The following is a 13809-nucleotide window of genomic DNA, read 5'->3' on the forward strand; positions in this document are numbered from 1 at the left end:
TGGAGGCGTCCGAACCCCCATCGCCACTGCGCATGCTCCGCCCCCACAGCTTGTGGGGCGCCTATCTTTTCTTGAGGGTCGTGGGCAGCCCTAGGCTAAAGAAGAGGGGGAGGACTGGGAGCCCAGCGGGACGCGCGCTCGGTGAGGAGGAGGAGGGAACCGGCCCGAGGTGTGGAGGGCGCTGACGTGTTTGCTCCGGCACCTCGCAGTGTCACTCCGGACTTCCGAGTGTCGCCCTGCGCCCACCCGGTTTCCTCCACGGTAAAGACGGGCATGTGGGCAGACCTGCTGGCGCTCCCTGAGTGCTGCCGGCACGACCCGCCCCCAGGCCGCAGGACCTGGGCCGTCCGTCGGCGTCGGCTCGCGGTCCCCAGGCTTGGCGTTCCGGTCCCTCCCCTGCCTGAGGGCGCGAAGGGCGAACCCGGTCCACTGGGCAGTGGGGTGAGCGCGGCCCGGGTGTTCTTGGATTGTATTCTTTCAAGTAGAAAATTTGAGTTTAGAGGAACAAGAGCAAAAGGAAAATATTAACAGGACTTCAGAGGTCAACTAGAGAAATGCCTGCAGTTTTAAGATCGCCCATGCTAGCAAAGCAGAAGTTGAATCTGACTTTTTTCCCTTGGTTTTGTCACCCTCTTGCTGTTCAGCATATTTTAACATCTGATGGGCCTTTTTTCCTTTAGGCTTGAGGATCCTTTTGAATGCACTGGATGATCTATTTTTTTAAAATTCTTAAGTTAACTATGTTATTTGTATATGTTGACTACAATCCAAAAGAGTAAACAACTATTTTTTACCCAGTTCTTTTTTAAAGTCAGCTTCATTCTTGTTTAAACACCAAGAAGTTCACTCATTTTAAATGTGCGCTGCAACGAGTTTTAATAAACATGCAGAGATGTACAACCATCACCACCACCTAATTTTAGACTCTTTCCATCACTCCAAAAACATCTCTCATGACTATTTGTGACCAGTCTTCATTCTCGCCACATAACCTCAGACAACAACCACTACTACTTTCCTTTCTGTCTCAATAGATTAGAGATAGCCTCTAAACATGAGTAGCAGTCATGGCTGCAAGCGGCATTATCAAGCAAACGGTGCAGAACCAGGATGCAGAAGGAGGAAATGGCATGGCAATTGAGAAACCTGCAAGTATTCTGGGGCAAAACAGGTAGGTAGCAGGGGATTTTACTGAGACTAGGGGCCCAGTGCACAAATTTGTGCACCTTGAAAGGAATTGTGGGCCGGGAGGCTGCGGTGGGCACAGGGACGGGTCTCAGCTCATCCTCCATGCCCCCACCTAGTCCCTCCTGCTGTGGCCCCTGGTCCCGTCTGCCAGCAGCCCTGCTCCCGCCGCTGCTGCTCCCGGAGCGATGGGGGCCTGCGCTGTCAGCGGGTGCAAGCGGTGGCTGCCAGCCCTGATGGCCCCTCGGGAGCAGGGGGAGGTGGAGAAGCCCTCAGGGGCGATCAGGGCCAGCAGCCACTGTTCGCACCCACCCACAGCAATTGGGACAGGTACCGGCAGCAGGTGCGAGTGCCAAGAAGGGCTGCGGCGCACGGGAGCAAAGAATTTTCAGTAACCACCAGAGGCTCGCCCTGATGACAGCGACTGGAGCCCTGCCTTGGCCTGGTGCCCCTGCTCACCTGCTCCACCATTCTGCCGCAGCTGACACCCACCATGTTCTACACATGTCCCCTGGTGGTCAGCGCATATCATAGCGACCGGTTGTTCAGTTGTTCCACCGTTTGATCTATTTGCATGTTAGGGCTTTATATATATGGATGAAACTGGAAGAAGGATGCTGGAAACCAGATCATGAAAAGCCACCTTAGGCTAACCAGAGAGCCTGTGCTTGATCCTTGTTGAAAGACAGGAAGGATTATTTTGGAAGATCACTTTGTTTGCAGTTAGAGAAAAGATTGGAAACAGGCAAGACTGGGAGACCAGCATAGAGAGACTACATGGTAGTGTGCACCAAAGGGAAAAACTGGATGGAAAGAATATTTGCATTTTAAGGCAAAGAATTGTGGGGTTTTTTCCCCCTTTTAATTTTATTTTAAATAGTAACAAATACATATGCTCAAAAATCACAGCAAGTAAAAAGAATATATGAATTATATATTTTATGGGAAGTAAAAGTATAGGATTATATAGGGTTGAATATTGTCGCCCAAAATTCATGTCCATCTGGAACCTCAATGTCACTTTATTTGGAAATAGGGTCCTGCAGATTTAACCCATTAAGATGATGTGATGCTGGATCACTAGGCCCTAAATCTACTGACTGCTGTCCTTATATGATGAGAGGATGAAGAGATACATAGACAGAGGAAGAAGGACATGTGAAGATGGAAGCAGAGATTGCAGTGAAGTAGCCATAAGCCAAGAACCGGTGGGAGCCAGTAGGAGCTAGGGAAAGGCAAGGAAAGTTTATTCCAAAGAGCCTTTAAGAAGCATAGCCCTGCTGGCAACTTGATTTCACATATCTAGCCTCGAGAACTGGGAGAGAATAAATTTCTGTTGTTTTAAGCCACTCAGTTTGTGGTACTTTGCTGTAGCATCTCTAGGAATACAACAAAGGGATCAAGATCAAAAATTATAAAGTGCTACCAGATTGAATTTATTGGTATGGGCCCACTAAGATATTCTACTTTTTTAAATTAACTTTTAAAAAAATATATTTTTTATTGACTTTAGAGAGGAAGGAAGAGGGAGATATAGAAACATCAATGATGAGAGCAAATCATTGATCGGCTGCTTTCTGCCTGCCCCTCACTGGGGATCGAGCCCGTAATCTGGGCATAACCAGGAATCAAACCGTGACCTCCTGCTTCATAAGTCAGTGCTAACTACTGAGCCAGGCTGGCTGGACTAATATATTCTAGATACAACATTTTTAGAAAAGCTTAACTGTTTGATTGGTTGTTTTTTCCTATCATGAATGATATGAAACTGGGAAGTTAACACAAGATGGCTTTGGGGACCCACTGTGATGTCCTGGTTGCGATCCTGGAACCAAAAAAGACATAAGGTTAAAGGAAATCTGAATAAACCATTGACTTTAGTTAATAATAATGACTCAATATTGGCTATTAAGTATAAAAATTGTACCATATTAATATAAGACATTAATAATGGGGGAAACTAAGTGCAAGGTATATAGGGACTCTGTACTATCTCCTCCATTTTTTCTGTAAGTCTAAAACTATTAAAGAAAAATAAAGCCTAGTAGGAAAAAAAAATCAAACTCAAATGGCTATGTTACAGTGTTAAACCAAGACTTTCCACAATAATGAATATCTGGTTGTACTGTTCTTATTTTGAACTTCAGTGGAAAATTTTAAATTTAAATGTTAATTATTCCATCTTTAATCTTTTAAAAATGTCCATTGTGTATATGTTTTATAGCATACATAATACATTAACACACAGGTACATGTGTGTGTTTTAATATGTATGTATATTGGGATATGCTAAAATTTTTTATTAACATTATGGAAATAAATTATTAGCAAGTATATTGAACTAAATAAGTCAAAAACTAAATTAGAGTTTCTTAGAAGAAATTGTGAGAAGCCCATTGCTGGGGCTGACCGGCAGACCCTGAACGATGGATGAATGATTACTCCGATGCACGTTTCTATGAAAGAGAGGACTAAGGGACTACTTGGCTATCGCCATCAAATAGCCCTGTTCACCTGCCTCCTTTGGCTTTTATTGTAACAACAGCTTGAACTAAAATTGACTATCAGATACTATCAGCAGGGTAAGCATCCTTGAGAAAACACATGCGTCCTTTAAGCAAGGATGTTTTGAAATCTAAACATTAAGATTCTAGTAAAATACCCAGGGGGTCAGACTTGTTTGGAAAAGTCAAGGTAGGGGCTGCCGCCTTCGGCAAGGTCCCCCGAGAGGCCCCCGACCTTTCAAAGAATCCTCCGTACAGACTTTGCAACCAAGTCCCATGCTTTTCCACAGCCCATGAACTGTAATATAATTACAACAATTAGCCTATTATGTCAGGATGAATAAGTAATAACAAAATATCTATAAGCTTAAGTAAACGCCTATATAATAGCATTACTAGAGATAATTCCATTTCGTTTCTAGTTTCCCCTTAGAATCAAACATTCCTAATTTAGATAACTAAAAGTTATATGATGATATTATAATTTGTAAGTCCTTAGACTTGGTAGCTTACATTTTGAATCATCTCAAGTTACTAGCTACTTCAGTGGCCTTGCCTAGAATAGATAGAGCATGAAAGACTGAGTTCCTCTTCTTTGAACTCCACCCTTACAATAACTTCATGAAGAACACTGTTGAACCATTAGAGTGTTTAGTTTGTTTGATTGATTTTTAATTCTGTATAAGGATCTTAGTACAAGTTGGATGCATGTCTCCATTTTCAGTACCATAAATATCACATTTTACAACAAAGTCAAAACACTCTAAAATTTTATGGAATTTCCCACTCTCACAGCAATAAAAAATAGATTTCAAGTGTACACCAATTTTAAGATATTTACAGGAAAGGTACTTTTTTAGTTTATTCTAGTTTCACAGGTTCATTCATGTACTGCACTCAAGCTTGGAAGGAAGTATTGCTAGTTTCACATAGAAATTAATCTAGAAATACCCAGATATTTATTTAAAAGACCCTCTTTTCCTCTTGACTGTGGAATGCTCATTATTTTTAAACAGGATGGGTGGGAAGACCTACTCTGTCCTTGCAGTTCTGCGACAAGAAGAAATAATTTTGTAGAGAAAAAAATAGGAGAAATAGTTAATTTGAAAAAGTATCTTGCAGTAATATTAGTTTACCTGGAAACCCCCAAAACTGTCCCCATGAGCTTTTCTTGGGAGAAGTATGGGTCATAATGAAATTTATTTTATCATGAAAATGAAACTGTTTCATACATTAGGAGATGTCAGAGAATGATGTTATACAAATCCTTGGAATTCTGGAAAATACTAAACTAGTCATTGGCTTCAGCTAAGTGGAATTTCATCCTAAGGAAATCATCCAAGCAGATGATAACCTTAATTTATTTAGAGAGCATCTGAAATGGAATTCCGTACTCTTAAGTACTTTAATATTTGCTCTGAACTGAATTGTATCCCCCCCCCCAAATTCATTATGTTAAAGCCCTAACCCCTAATTCAATTATATTCAGTGTGTGGAATGAATGTGTCCTCTCCCCCAATTTATATGTTGAAATCCTACTCCCTAGTGGAATGGTATTAGGAGGTAAGGCCTTTGGGGAGTAATTAGTATTAAACTAGTAGCCCAGTGCACAGATTCATGCACATTGAAAGTAAATTATATTTAGAAATATTTTATATTTAGAAATATTTTAATATTGCTATTCGCCCTTTCTCTATAATGGAAGTTTCAGAGATGAAAGAAAATTAGTAAAATGTATATGACAATAATATATAAATTGATTAATAAATAATAACATGCAATAACAACAAAGACATGATATAAAAACATATAAAACAACAAAAACAAAAACAACATTGATAAAAACAATGACTGATAAATTGATCAAACTTATTCTAATACTAGGGGCCCGATGCACGAAATTCGTGCACTGGGTGTGTGTGTGGGGGGGTGTCCCTCAGCCCAGCCTGCCCCCTCTCACATACTGGGAGCCCTCAGGCATTGACCCCCATCACCCTCCAATCGCAGGATTGGCCCCTTGCCCAGGCCTGACACCTCTGGCCTAGGCGTCTGGCCCAGGCAGCGGGGACCCGCAGCTGCAGCGGCCCCACGATCGTGGGCTTCGCTTTAGGCCCAGGCAAGGGACCCCTAGCTCCTGGGACTGCCAGCTTCGACCGTGCCCAGCTCCCATCGCTGGCTCCACCCCTACTTCCTGCTATCACTGGCCAGGGCGGAAAAGGCACCTGATTCTCCGATCATGGCTGGGGGGCAGGGCAAAGGCGGCCCTGGGGCCGCCTTTGCCCTGCCCCCCAGCTCTTAGCTCCCCCCTGGGTTTCCGATCACTGTCAGTGGCAGGGGGCTTCTTCCTGCTTTCCCTTTCGCCTCCCTGCATTGTGCCTACATATGCAAATTAACCACCATCTTGTTGGCAGTTAACTGCCAATCTTAGTTGGCAGTTAATTTGCATATAGCCCTGATTAGCCAATGAAAAGGGAAGCTCGTACGCCAATTACCATTTTTCTCTTTTATTAGTGTTGATCTCCCTGTATACCACATTAAGAGTAAAAACACTTTCAGAGTGCTTGACTAATTCCCTTGTGATGAAGTATTTCCAACTTTAACTTTAACGTCACACGCTCTTCGAATTTGAGAGAAAGCAACATATAACTGACCATGTCCAAAAACGGGTTCAGGTAGGAATATTCCTACTCTGTTTAGATTGGTGCCAGCAAGAGCTTTATATGTATCAAGCATGCGTGAGTCAATGTTTATTTTTAAATTGCCAGTGCGAATCATATGTACCAGATGGTTGGAACGACATACGGTTGGTCACTTAGCCTTTTATATATATAGATTGGTGAAGAGGGTGGAGCCCCATGAATGAGATTAGTGCCCTTATAAGAGTCAGGAGAAAGCTTGCTTCCCCTCTCCACTTTGCACCAGGTGAAGATACAAGAAATCGGGAGTCTGCAAACCAGAAGAGAACCTTACCAGAACTTGACCATATTGGCACCCTAACCTAAGACTTCCAGCCTCCAGAACTGGAAAACAATAAATTTTTGTTGTTTGAGCCACCCAGTCTGTGGTACTTTGTTCTAGTAGCCTGAACTAAGACATCTGGAGATAGGACCTGTGAGGAGGTGATAAAGATTAAATGAGGTAGTAAGGGTGGGGCCCTAATCTGATAGGACTGGTGTCCTTATGTGGTTCTCAACCTTCCTAATGCAGCAACCCTTTAATACAGTTCCTCATGTTGTGGTGACCCCCAACCATAAAATGATTTTCATTGCTACTTCATAACTATAATTTTTCTACTGTTATGAATTGTAATGTAAATATCTGATATGCAGGATGCATTTTCATTGTTTGCGACCCACAGGTTGAGAACCGCTGAAAGGCACCAGATACTCACTTTCCACCATCCTGAGGGTATAAAAGGCAACCAATTGTAAGCCAGGAAGAAAGCTCTCACCAGAAACCCAAGTCAGCTGGACTTCCCAGCCCCAGAAATGTGAGAAATAAATTTATGTTGTTTTAAGCATCCAGTTTATAGAATTTTTTCAGGGATGCCCAGGCGGACTACGACAGTATCAAAAAGTACTTTTAAAAAACTTGCCTTTTAGGACAAGTATCTGGGTTCTTTTGGAAAGGAATCCCACTACTCATACTGCACCCTGAAACTTAGAGATAGAGGGACAAATTATAGACGTTTCCTAAGAAAATAAAAGTAAAACAGAGATTCTTTGTCAAGTCTATACCATAATATAGGAAAACTTCACCTCCCTAAGTCATCTGATGTTAGGTTGATAATTTTTATGTAATCCCATGTTGTCTCCCATCAGAGTCAGAGGGGAAAGCATCACCTTTCTATTACTGAAAGCTCTCTCCTTGTGATAAGGTTGTCAATCTTCTCTTCAAAAATCATATCAATATATTGCTAACAGAGTAACAAGGGCTTTCTGGGTCTTCTGCTAATCTTTTGTGTCATGAATTTTTCTTTTCACTTGGTCCAGAATTTTACAAGGATAATTGACTAGGTCTTCTTCAGAAGACAAGAATGTATAATTTCATTGTTATTGCATCATTGCCAAAGATCTTGGCAGCCAGAATCCACCTTAAAATTAAAAATGGTCTTCACGCTGAGGTGGCTCTGTCTCTCAGGGTACATTAGGGCCACTGTATACAGCTGTGCAGTGAGGCCCTGGGGTAAAAGATGCATTTTACAGCTGTATGAGGGCATGGATAGCAGGCCTGTTCTCCTTTCCGACCACTGCCTTCATCTTCATCATATTCTTATTTCACAAAAGCAAAAGTCTTATCTGGCATCCATTCTAAATGTCATTATACAGTGTGTGCGTCAAGGGTGGTGGTATCCAATATTGAGCACCTGAAATGTAGCTGGTCAGAATTTAGATTAGCTGTTTGTGTAAAATACTACAGGATTTCAAGGACTTAGTACCAAAAAATAAAAAGAATATTAAATATCTCATTTAAAAATTTTTTGATATTGATTGAATATTGAAATGATAACATTTAGAAATATCACATATATAATATTAATTTTACCTATTTCTGTTAGCTTTTTAAAATATAATACTAGAAAATGTGATATTACCTATGTGGCTTACCTTATATTTCTATTGGATGGTGCTGTTCTAGAGCCTCAAAACAAAGGAACAATTTGAATCTTGCTTTCAGAGAAGCCTCCAACATAAGGGACCAAAAACTGGCACCCCGACCGGAGATCTAAACTGCAACCCCAGCACATGGGGACAACTAACTGAGCTACCCAGCCAGGGCTTTTTTCCTTCTCTTACGAGAGGAAATTTTTGTATTTAAATTTTGTGGCCAATGTGTAAATTCAGATATATTCAGAGTTGGGTTATATGAGTGATAATTTCACTCAAAGAAAGCACCATCCCACTGAGTCAAGATTTGAATGCCTTAGATACTTCTGGTGCCAAGCCCAGCATTAGTCTCACTATTCAAAGTGATCCAAGACCTTGCAGAAAGTGTTCATTTTAAGATGACCATGGGTGCCACTAGGTCATAATTTCTGTTTTGTGAAATGAAGTAATTGACTGGATTGGTCTAACCCTCAAGGCAATCAAGAGGCCAGGTTAAGAAATCTACCTGGTAGGGAAAGAAAACCATTAGGTGCTTTAATAGCTATTCTCTTGCAAAATTAAGCAGTTACTCGCAATTCCCTTAAATTACTTTTCAGAATATTTATAGCCAAAGCTTTGTGGGTAAGTCCAGTCATGGACACTAGGTGGCATCATAAGAACCTCTCCTGGACCAGTTCCTGACAGCCATCAGCTCTTCCTCACCATGTGCAGCCTGAAGATTTTCAGCACAGTCTGAGACAAAGAAAACTTAGAGAAATGCTCTTCCTTTTCTGTGTAGAGTCTGTAAGTTTTCTTTCTAAGAGGTTGATCTTCTGTGAGTAGTACACAGAAGAGCAAGGCCCTCGCAGCAAATGCAGCAAGGAAACTTGACCCGAGTCCTAATGCTGGCGACAAACAATGGTTTTCTTGGCGAAAATCGATTTCCCTTCCTGGTTGCATCTCACCGGATTCCTGGGAGGACCATACGGAGTCATGTATGAGAACTGCCATGTGCTACCTAAAAACCAAGGTTCTTCCCCCTCTACAGCCCTCCTCTCCCTCAGAGGCTCCAACCTTGCACCAGCTCAGGGCCTCTGCTAACCCAGCCCCTGCCCACTCTTTGCCAACTCCAAGACCACTCTCAATATTTATAAAGGATTCTGACACCAGATCTGTTCATTTCAACATTCACTCAAACTACTGAAACTCACAGTCTGTGTCCTCCACTCCAAAGGTGTTCACCTCCTCTTCAACTTAGTCCAATGACTACACCCCCGGCCTTGTCGTCATCGGGAATTAAACCCCCTGGAAACCATCAGCTTTATGTCCCACTCTGTGTCAGAAGTCAGCTCTTCTGCCCCTCTCCCTCTTGCTCCTCAAGTCCATTGGGACCCCCAGCTCCTTCACTTCTCCTTCTCTCCTGCTCATCAGCCCCCACTTCTCTCTACACAGAGCCCCTGTTCTTGCCTGTGCTGTTAACAGTAAGCAGCTACTCTCTCATCAACACCCACAACTCCCTCCTGGCCTAGTCCTCCGGGGAGACCAACCCCCTGACCCCCCAGAGACCAGTGCAGCCCTCTGAGGCAATGCTGAGGGGGAGGAGCACAGGCACAGAACTGAATGAGACCCTCTGAGCACCAGGCTTAGGTAGTTAGGTTGCTGCAAACATCTACTCATAGGAGAATTAAGAGGTAATGGGTGAAATGAGACTTTTTAAAATATATGTTTATCTTTCACATCTTCCACATCTATGACCTTTCCCTGTGACCCAGAGGTATCTGACTAAAGGACAAGCAGATGAATGGGTAGACTACAATTATTAGAGTAAAAATGTAAATAGAAGTATGCAGTTTACTTCTAAAATAGGTAACTGAGACTCAAAGCTATAGGCCTGAGAAAAGTAGGACTTAGAGATTATGCCAAAATATAGTCTGGAAAGATAATAGGAGAGAGCCAGGTATACCTGCCCCTTATTTACCCTCCACCACCAGCGAGGATCAGGAGGGCCACAGGAGAGGGTGCTGAGCAGGGCATGCCCTCAAAGGAAATGAGGAGGAGTGCAGAGAAGCTGGGCTTGTCCCTTTTCAAATTCAACACCTACCAAAGCATGAAACCACAAAACCAAGGTGGGGCCCTCAACCCCCAGCAGAGGGGGTGTGGAAAGAAAATGCGTAGCATATATTCGTCACTTAATATATTCCTCAAATAACTCCACAAAACCTTTATTACCCACATTAAAACAACACCACAAACTATAATCGGTCCCATTTTACTGAATAGGAAAGTATAGTAAGTGACAGAGTCAGGAATCTAACTCAGGCCAGCTGGCTCAAAAGGCCCTTCTCTTAACCATCCTACACACAGTCTTTCAATAAACATCCTACCCTCCCCCCAACCCTTCCTCTGTTAAATGCCAGGTTAAGAAGCATATTTAGAAAAGTTAGGCTGCCGTGTGTTTTGTGCTTACTATTTAAGGTTTAAATCGGGCCTTCGGTTCTGCTCCATCACCTGTTGGTTGTCGGTCCACTCCCTTCCCCAATTCCTGCAAAGGACCTCCGAAACCTTCATCAGTCCCCACCTAACTCACTTTTAGCAACAAACTTGCCTGTGATTCATATAGAGAGAATCAGTGTCACCAAGGATGGACTTTCTCAGCTCCTCTCCTTCTCCCAGGTAACTTATCTTCATGGGCACCCTCTCATCTTCCTTTCCAACCAGTTTCAGAGGAAGAGATGTCTGTCTGTACATCCCCCTGTTTCAGACCATTCCCTCCCTTGCCCTTTCACCGCCTCCAGGATATCCGTTGAGTGCCTCTTTCCAATATCTTCAACCCCACCGTCACCACCACTCTGCTGGGTTCTTTCAGCATATAGGCAAAGTAAGATCTTACCTTCCCTTCACATCGTTTCCATCCATAGTTGTCCTAGACATCAGAAATTTCCAAGCGCCAGTCCTAGACTCTTCCTAAGAAGTGACAAAATTTCTACTTCTTTAAAATATGAGAAAAATAAGGATAACATGGGGAGTTTCTCATTCAACGAATTAAATTTAAACAATTTTCTTTTCTTCTATTACAATACAGCCTTTAAGAAATGTTCAGATATCCTCTGTATGCTGCCTTTCAGAAGCATGAAGACTTTGCATGAACAAGAAAAAGACCTTATTGAACTGTTAAGTTATTGAGATTTGGAGCTGCTTTGTTATTTACATAACCTAGCCCAGAAGTTCTCAAGCTTTTTGGTCTCTGAAAAACCTCTACACTCTTTACACTCTTAAAAACTATTAAGGACCTGTACTAACTATATTTTCTCACGTTCTGTATTCTCAGTGAATACCCCTTCAAGAGCCAGCTAATTCCTGGAGATAACTATTTCCCGGAGATAACTATTTCCCTGTGAGCGCACCTTCGTATGCATACTAACCTCTCTTCTAGAGATCACAGTTGCATCAAAAATAGAATACAGGTCTTATGATTCCCACTACATAGGAATTATTTGTATAAAATATAAAAAGTACTTTAGATGACCCTAACTCTTATGACTTTAAGATACAAGGATGAAACACATTGAAAGCTATATAAATTAGGTGGGAATTTCAGCTATTGGTAAATGAAACTATTATATCTCTCTCATTTCTGTCCAACAAAATAAGCATTAAAAATAAATATTAATAATGTCATCTACCATTAATAAATAAAGTGTTTGAATGGTTTTCCAGTTATATTGATAGCCATTAGTGATTTTAGCAGGAGAAAGAGCATTCCCATAACTTAATTAAGCACATAGTGGAAAACTGCAAATATAGGGGAGATGTATTTTTAGCCCAAGACCCTGAGAGTTAGAAGATATTTTTTCAATTCACTTCAGGTGTTATAAAAATCTGTATTTGGAACTTTTTTTAAAAAAGAGAATAAAACTGATCTCAGTTAACTCGCTAGATTCTTTTCTTTACTGTGCTTGTCACCAAGGGGAAAAAACACTCTTGCAGAAGGTAATACTTTCCAATTAAAAAATAGTTCAATCTCTTTCTGATTGTATAAAAGGGATTATTTTCTTGCCAAGGAACAGAATTTAAAAACAGGAGCTTAGGGGGTATTAGGATAAAAAGTAGTTCTGTGCTTCCATTTACTTTTTTGTGGCTATCATTTTCAAGCAGTATAATGAGAAAAGTACAGCCACGGAGGCATACTTTTTCTGCAGGGGGACAGATGTCACATATTCTGCATCATTCAGTTTCACAAACAAGTCTATTACCAGAGAACCACTAAAATTTTTCTTTCACATGATATTTTCCAATGATTATATTATAAATGAGTCCCCTACTTCATAATCAGCTACTCAGAGATAGATATTGGAATTCTTATTACATTCTATTAACAAAACCTTGGAAAGTTGCTGAGGGAAGGATTGGAAAGAATCACAGAAAGATCACTGTTTTGAAAATAGTCCTTTACATCATCAAGAAAGTGAAAAGACAACCCAGAGAGTGACAGAAAATATTTGTAAATGATATATTTGATGAGGGATTTGCATCTGGAACGCAAAAAGAATACTTTTACCATAACAATAAAGAGAAAAATCACCCAACTTTTAAAAAATGGGCAAAAGATTTAAGTAGACCTTTTTCCAAAAAAGACAACAAATGGCCAATAAGTACATGAAAGGATGCTCAGCATCATTAGGCATTACGGAAATGCTAGTGCAGATCAAACCACAAGATACAATTTCACACACACTATGGTGACTAAAATCCAGAAGACAAGACAATAAAAAATGTTGACAAGGATGTGGAGAAATTTGAATCCTCATACATTGCTGGTGGAAATGCAAAATAGTGTACCTGCTTTGGGAAAATATTTAGCACATCCTCAAATATTAAAAAAGATTATTTAACCCAGCAATTCTACTCCTAGGCATATGCCAAAGGGAATTGAAAGCAAATGTCCACAAGAAAAAAACTGCATATGGATGTTCCTAGCAGCATAGTCCAAAAGTAGAAAGAATATAAATGTTCATCGACTGATGAATTAAAGAACGAAATGTGGTATATCCATAAAATGGAGTATTGTTTGCCAATGAAAAGTAATAAAGTGCTGATACATATTACAACATGGGTAATTCTCAAAACATTGTGCTACATGAAAGAAGCCATTCCCCAAAGGCCACATATTGTATGGTTCCATTTATATGCAAGTCCAGAGTTGGAAAGTCTGGTTGCCAGAGGTTGAGGGGATGGGTTTCACTTTTCAGTAATAAAAACGTTCTAGAACTAAATAGTGGTAATAATTCCACAATTTTATGACTATACTAAAATCTGCTGAATTGTATACTTTTAAAAGGTAAATACAATGGTATGTCAATAATAATAGCTATAATTTAAAATATAGCTCTTAAAATGTTTGCAAAGGATTTTTTTATAAATATAGCTTTTATTAATAATATTGTCATTGGCAATAGAAGTCTAGAAGAAAATATGTGCAAAAATTGAAAGCCATCTGCTGACCTTTTCACATGGCAGGTTCAGCACCAGGGACA

General features: G+C 40.9%; 1 long non-coding RNA gene across 2 annotated transcripts; it reads left to right on the plus strand.

Moving 5' to 3' along the window:
* Positions 1-39: 39 nt before the first annotated feature.
* On the plus strand, positions 40-6701 carry LOC132233679 (uncharacterized). 2 transcript variants are annotated; one of them, XR_009452692.1, is made up of 3 exons: positions 40-261; positions 1035-1171; positions 2222-3170. It is a non-coding gene; the product is annotated as an uncharacterized LOC132233679 (long non-coding RNA). The 2 variants fall into 2 exon arrangements; XR_009452693.1 differs by lacking the exon at positions 2222-3170 and adding an exon at positions 6612-6701 and having other exon boundaries at positions 48-261.
* The last annotated feature ends 7108 nt before the right edge of the window (positions 6702-13809 follow it).

This window comes from Myotis daubentonii, chromosome 4, assembly GCF_963259705.1.
Source record: "Myotis daubentonii chromosome 4, mMyoDau2.1, whole genome shotgun sequence".
Lineage (NCBI taxonomy): Eukaryota > Metazoa > Chordata > Mammalia > Chiroptera > Vespertilionidae > Myotis > Myotis daubentonii.